The sequence below is a fragment of the Mytilus galloprovincialis genome, chromosome 13 (assembly GCF_965363235.1).
Source record: "Mytilus galloprovincialis chromosome 13, xbMytGall1.hap1.1, whole genome shotgun sequence".
Lineage (NCBI taxonomy): Eukaryota > Metazoa > Mollusca > Bivalvia > Mytilida > Mytilidae > Mytilus > Mytilus galloprovincialis.
The window spans coordinates 53028845-53036761 of record NC_134850.1 but is presented as its reverse complement, the minus strand read 5'-3'; the positions used below and the strand labels follow the sequence as shown (position 1 = coordinate 53036761).

The window sequence follows — 7917 nt, the reverse complement described above, 5'->3', positions numbered from 1 at the left end:
TGTATATCAAACAGCTGTTGGAAATATTTGGACAACCCTCTTATTTACAATATCATTTGATCAACACCTAGTGGTTTTTGGTGGTATCTCGCATAACATTAATAAGGTCTTTTTTAAAAGGCAACTTGAAATTATTGGTCCCATATTTATGTGCTATAGCAAATGTATGGGCTGCTGATCTGCATATATGATAGCAATATATTCTTATGTTTTCAATGACCCCTTATTTCTTCACTCCACTTTATAAGATAGAAATAAATGTTATTCCATATTTTATTGGTTTTTTCAAAGGTATCATAATTTAGACATAAAGACAAAACTAAGCACAGTGAAAAAAGTCTACTCTGTCCTGTAAAGTTTGAGATGTTTTTGTTGTTCAATCTTTGTCACTTGTATGGAAACACTAAATCTTGATAACCTACAACAGAAATATTATCACTTTTATTTCAATTCAATTGGTGCAGTTATCATGCATGTAATAGAGAAAATGATAAATTAGACCAGATCTCCACATTAATAATATCAAAACTAGAGGCTTCAATGAGCCTGTGTCACTCACATGATACTTTTATTTACAATTGATGCATGATACAGAAATTGTCCATACCAACCGTCAGTGTTTACCATACAATACAGTACTTCTATACACTGTCTGTATACAGTATTTGTCGGATTTTGTCCATACCTATCGTCGATGTTTGACATAAAATACAATACTCCTATATACCGTATATCAACAGTATTTGTCTATACCTACCGTCGGTGGTTAACATACAATACAGTCCTCCTATATACCGTCTATCAACAGTATTTGTCTATACCTACCGTCAGTGGTTAACATACGATATAGTACTCCTTTGCACCGTCCATCAACAGTATTTGTCTATACCTACCGTCGGTGGTTAACATGCAATAAAGTGCTCCTATATACCGTCTATCAACAGTATTTGTCTATACCTACCGTCGGTGGTTAACATACAATATAGTGCTCCCATAAACCGTCTATCAACAGTATTTGTCTATACCTACTGTCGGTAGTTAACATACAATATAGTGCTCCTATATACTGTCTATCAACAGTATTTGTCTATACCTACCGTCGGTAGTTAACATACAATATAGTGCTCCTATATACCATCTATCAACAGTATTTGTCTATACCTACCGTCGGTAGTTAACATACAACATAGTGCTACTATATACCGTCTATCACCAGTATTTGTCAATACCTACTGTCAGTAGTTAACATACAATATAGTGCTCCTATATACCGTCTATCGCCAGTATTTGTCTATACCTACCGTCGGTGATTAACATACGATATAGTGCTATTACATATACCGTCTATCAAGAGTTTTAGTCTTTACCTACTGTTGGTAGTTAACATACAATATAGTGCTCCTATATACCGTCTATCAACAGTATTTGTCTATACCTACCGTCGGTGGTTAACATACAATATAGTGCTCCTATATACCGTCTATCAACAGTATTTGTCTATACCTACCGTCGGTGGTTAACACAATATAGTGCTCCTATATACCGTCTATCAACAGTATTTGTCTATACCTACCGTCGGTAGTTAACATACAATATAGTGCTCCTATATACCGTCTATCACCAGTATTTGTCTATACCTACTGTCGGTAGTTAACATACAATATAGTGCTCCTATATACCGTCTATCGCCAGTATTTGTCTATACCTACCGTCGGTGATTAACATACGATATAGTGCTATTACATATACCGTCTATCAAGAGTTTTAGTCTTTACCTACTGTTGGTAGTTAACATACAATATAGTGCTCCTATATACCGTCTATCAACAGTATTTGTCTATACCTACTGTCGGTGGTTAACATACAATATAGTGCTCCTATATACCGTCTATCAACAGTATTTGTCTATACCTACTGTCGGTGGTTAACATACAATATAGTGCTCCTATATACCGTCTATCAAGAGTTTTAGTCTATACCTACTGTTGGTAGTTAACATACAATATAGTGCTCGTATATACCGTCTATCAACAGTATTTGTCTATACCTACCGTCGGTGGTTAACATGCAATATAGTCCTCCTATATACTGTCTATCAACAGTATTTGTCTATACCTACCGTTGGTGGTTAACATGCCATACAGTACTCCTATATACCGTATATCAACAGTACCTGTCTATACCTACCATCGGTGGTTAACAAGCATTACAGTACTCCTATATACCGTCTATCAATACTATTTTTCTCTACCTACCGTCGGTGGTTAACATATAATACAGTGCACCTATATACCGTCTATTATCAGTATTTTTCTAAACCTACCATAGGTGGTTAATATGCAATATAGTGCTCTTATATACCGTCTATCAACAGTATTTGTCTATACCTACCGTCGGTGGTTAACATACAATATAGTGCTCCTATATACCGTCTATCAACAGAATTTGTCTATACCTACCGTCGGTGGTTAACATACAATATAGTGCTCCCATAAACCGTCTATCAACAGTATTTGTCTATACCTACTGTCGGTAGTTAACATACAATATAGTGCTTCTATATACCGTCTATCAACAGTATTTGTCTATACCTACCGTCGGTGGTTAACATACAATATAGTGCTCCTACAATGTATATACCGTCTATCAACAGTATTTGTCTATACCTACCGTCGGTGGTTAACATACAACATAGTGCTCCCATATACCGTCTATCAACAGTATTTGTCTATACCTACTGTCGGTAGTTAACATACAATATAATGCTCCTATATACCGTCTATCAACAGTATTTGTCTATACCTACCGTCAGTAGTTAACATACAATATAGTGCTCCTATATACCGTCTATCAACAGAATTTGTCTATACCTACCGTCGGTGGTTAACATACAATATAGTGCTCCCATAAACCGTCTATCAACAGTATTTGTCTATACCTACTGTCGGTAGTTAACATACAATATAGTGCTCCAATATAACGTCTATCAACAGTATTTGTCTATACCTACCGTCGGTAGTTAACATACAATATAGTGCTCCAATATACCGTCTATCAACAGTATTTGTCTATACCTACCGTCGGTAGTTAACATACAATATAGTGCTCCTATATACCGTCTATCAACAGTATTTGTCTATACCTACCGTCGGTAGTTAACATATAGTATAGTGCTCCCATATACCGTCTATCAACAGTATTTGTCTATACCTACCGTCGGTAGTTAACATACAATATAGTGCTCCTATATACCATCTATCAACAGTATATGTCTATACCTACCGTCGGTGGTTAACATACAATATAGTGCTCCAATATACCGTCTATCAACAGTATTTGTCTATACCTACCGTCGGTAGTTAACATACAATATAGTGCTCCTATATACCGTCTATCAACAGTATTTGTCTATACCTACCGTCGGTAGTTAACATATAGTATAGTGCTCCCATATACCGTCTATCAACAGTATTTGTCTATACCTACCGTCGGTAGTTAACATACAATATAGTGCTCCTATATACCATCTATCAACAGTATTTGTCTATACCTACCGTCGATGGGTAACATACAATATAGTGCTCCTATATACAGTCTATCAACAGTATTTGTCTATACCTACTGTCGGTAGTTAACATACAATATAGTGCTCCTATATACCGTTTATCAACAGTATTTGTCTATACCTACCGTCGCTGGTTAACATACAATATAGTGCTCTTTGATACCGTCTATCAACAGTATTTGTCTATACCTACTGTCGGTAGTGGCTCCTATATACCGTCTATCACCAGTATTTGTCTATACCTACCGTCGGTGGTTAACATAAGATATAGTGCTCCTATATACCATCTATCAACAGTATTTGGCTATACCTACCGTCAGTGGTTAACATACAATATAGTGCTCCTATATATCGTCTATCAACAGTATTTGTCTATACCTACTGTCGGTAGTTAACATACAATATAGTGCTCCTATATACCATCTATCAACAGTATGTGTCTATACCTACCGTCGGTGGTTAACATACAATATAGTGCTCCAATATACCGTCTATCAACAGTATTTGTCTATACCTACCGTCGGTAGTTAACATACAATATAGTGCTCCTATATACCGTCTATCAACAGTATTTGTCTATACCTACCGTCGGTAGTTAACATATAATATAGTGCTCCCATATACCGTCTATCAACAGTATTTGTCTATACCTACCGTCGGTAGTTAACATACAATATAGTGCTCCTATATACCATCTATCAACAGTATTTGTCTATACCTACCGTCGATGGTTAACATACAATATAGTGCTCCTATATACAGTCTATCAACAGTATTTGTCTATACCTACTGTCGGTAGTTAACATACAATATAGTGCTCCTATATACCGTTTATCAACAGTATTTGTCTATACCTACCGTCGCTGGTTAACATACAATATAGTGCTCTTTGATACCGTCTATCAACAGTATTTGTCTATACCTACTGTCGGTAGTGGCTCCTATATACCGTCTATCACCAGTATTTGTCTATACCTACCGTCGGTGGTTAACATAAGATATAGTGCTCCTATATACCGTCTATCAACAGTATTTGGCTATACCTACCGTCAGTGGTTAACATACAATATAGTGCTCCTATATATCGTCTATCAACAGTATTTGTCTATACCTACCGTCGGTAGTTAACATACAATATAGTGCTCCTATATACCGTCTATCAACAGTATTTTTCTATACCTACCGTCGGTGGTTAACATACAATTTAGTGCTCCTATATACCGTCTATCACCAGTATTTGTCTATACCTACCGTCGGTGGTTAACATGGAATATAGTGCTCCTATATACCGTCTATCAACAGTATTTGTTTATACCTACTGGCGGAGGTTAACATAGAATATAGTGCTCCTATATACCAAGAGGGATAACGGATCTGCATCTAGAATTTATCATGCTGCCCTTTTTTTGGATTTTTAAAATTCTTGTTATCCCTCAATTTTTACATTCATCCCAGTAGTCAATTAGGAGCAGAACACCCATTGTATTATGTTTTCTTGCAGTTATATAAAAAAAATGTATTTAAAAAAGATGGTATATTCTGGATGATATATTAGCACAACCTTGGTCAATTTGATTTCTCCAGTTACTTAGTGGGCTGTCAATTTTGAAACTAATATTTTTTCACATGAAGAATTTTGTAATACATGTACTTTAATTTATTATCAAGTTTGGTTGAAAAGTCTGAATAGTTTCTGCTTTGTTCCAGTAATCAAACATTTTGTTTCATTTGCATCTATGAACATGTTATTCATTTTACACCACTCTTCAACCCTGTATAAATCTTCTTGAACATCATCATTTATATTTTCTAGATGTTTCCCCCTGATTTATGAATAGTGGTGTCATCAGCATATACAACGATATAGGTCTGTTTCACAATTTTTAATGCATAAGGGAAGGTCATTTATAAATAGCACAAACAATAGAGGACAAGGTATAGAACATTGGGGAACACCAAATTTTACATGTTGTTGTTCAGAGTTAACATTACAAATGTATACCTTTTGTTATTCAGGTACGACTTAAAAAAACTAACAGTAGTCTCACTAAATCCATACATGTCGAGCTTTAAACAAAGAAAATCATATTCTACCAAATCAAAAGCTTTTTTTTAAATCTTAATAAAATTGCTAGGTTTAAATTACCATCTTTCATTTCTTGCAACCATGTGTCAATGATATTAAATAAATGTCAAGCTCAATCCAGTATATATTCCAAGTTGTGGACAAATGATAATGCTATTAAAAATACCAAATCATAACCAGTGCTTTTCTCTTTTTCTATTTACAGTATATGACTAGGTAATAATGATTACTTTTTTCAACTATTTTCATACTTTTTTGTTTCCTCTGCTTTTGTATCAAGGGCATAATTGTTTATGGCAAACTAAGCATCTGCATAATCAAACTATTCCTAACTATACTCTACCTCAAATTCTGGAAATTGCAAATTTTTTGTCATAGCAGTCTTATGGTAGCTGAACTATTTCTATTTTTTGTAAATCTGGATTAATAAGTCTTTTGTCACATTCTGGGGCTATAGAAAAAAACCATTACAGAATTATCAAAATTATGTGTGTATAATGTTTGTGTACAGTCATTCAACTAAAAAAGGACAAACATTATTTTTTTGTGTATAAATAAATAATTGTGATTTTAATGTCTTAATATTATAAAAAAAACTTCAAAAGATTAAATTTAAATTATAATCTAAACATGAAAGAGCACATATAAATCAACCTTTTACTCAGATTTATATCTAAAACCAGTTATAACTAGCTATAATATCTTTGACTTCACAAATATCATCATCTAATTTTACAAATCAGTATTTATTTGGTGGCACTTCCTGCACACTAAGTATGTTATGCCTTAGGTTTAATTTTGATGCAATCACATTTCAGAAGGTACATGTCTTGAACTGTTTTAATGAATAAATTACAGTTTTAAACTCAGTTTAGGCTGACCTGAGGTCAATAGTCTTAAACAATGTCATCAAACTATCAGTTTTACTGTAATATATTGATATTGTGACATTTATGGGAAAGAGCATATGAGTTAGTCATATTGGTCAATACAATGGAAAGTTTATAGCTGAGATTACTATAACACTATGTGTTATACTAGTAGTCTCAGTTTATAACTATGTTAATGTCAATTATATACATGACATAATAATTAAATCATTTAAAAAACTATTCCAAAGATTTCTCTCAAATCACGTTTACATTTTTTTAGAGAAGAGTCTGTCTGAAATATATTCAGGGGTAGTCCAAATAATTATGACTTCTTAAAAAGCTATATTATGGGGAAAAAGGGGGGGGGGGTCTATTATGTTTTTTTTTCATACAGGAGGAAGACGTCAAAGCAAAAAAAAAACCAACAAAACAAAATAAAATAATAGCCTGTCAAGACGTCCTTATATCATAAAAATTTGGTCTAATTTGGGGATAATACATTTAACTTCCTTTGATGTCGGGGAGGGGATAAGTTTTGACGATTAATTATTCTTGAAACTAACAATAATTATTTCTTATTGTTACTTTGTTAAGCGAGCGAGATGTGTGGTTCTCCGAGTTATTTAAAAAAAGGGGGGGTGTTACTATATCAAATTTACCCAGTTTGGAGACAATAAATATTTAAAATCTAACCATAAACTCCAATGTTCCTGCTTTTTTTTTTAGCAGAACAAACACGATGGCATTCTCGTCTCTGTTGTAATCAATAGTTAACTCATTTCTTCTTCCAGGTTATTTCTTAATCAATTATGATTATCAGCTGTCTATCTATTTACCATGTTTATGTTAAACTGGTCCGTAATTCCATCGTAGTGTATCGATAACTGAACACAACAAGGATCCAGTTTATTAAACGTATATAATATACAAGGTTCCTGAATCAGTAACCGTAACTATCACCGTGCTTTGTGCGCATGCGCAAGAAACACCAACAACAAGGATAAAACAGGGTATACAGTTCCGTAATTTCGTATATTTTTCTTATCTTCATACTAAAGAGCTCCAAAAGTAGGCGTGCTTAGGTGCACTGGGCGGGTCTAAAAACCGACTCTCGGTGGTTAACGTCTCTCGATGGTTAACTTTAAGTGCCTACCTATCATCATACACGTCCTATGTATGTATTTCATAGCACAGACTATCCGTATCAGTGAAAAGAAGATTTAGGTTCCCACCATATTTCTCTTGCATAACTTTGTAATGAAAATCATACATGATGATTTTTGAAAGTTCTAAAATGACACTTCCTACATAAACATGTTTGTTTAGTAGTAGATTAATGTGTTTGTTCTCAACACCCACCAAATTTGAAATCTCTAAAAGGAAGGCCGGGAAAC

At 34.2% G+C, this 7917-nt stretch overlaps 1 long non-coding RNA gene across 2 annotated transcripts; it reads right to left on the bottom strand.

The window, feature by feature from the left end:
• Positions 1 to 259: 259 nt before the first annotated feature.
• LOC143056348 (uncharacterized) lies at positions 260 to 7480 on the bottom strand. Of its 2 annotated transcripts, none has more exons than XR_012972306.1 (3): positions 7183 to 7480; positions 5995 to 6102; positions 260 to 418 (listed from the first exon to the last, which is right to left on the bottom strand). It is a non-coding gene; the product is annotated as an uncharacterized LOC143056348 (long non-coding RNA). The 2 variants fall into 2 exon arrangements; XR_012972305.1 differs by having other exon boundaries at positions 7217 to 7478.
• Between the last annotated feature and the right edge of the window lie 437 nt (positions 7481 to 7917).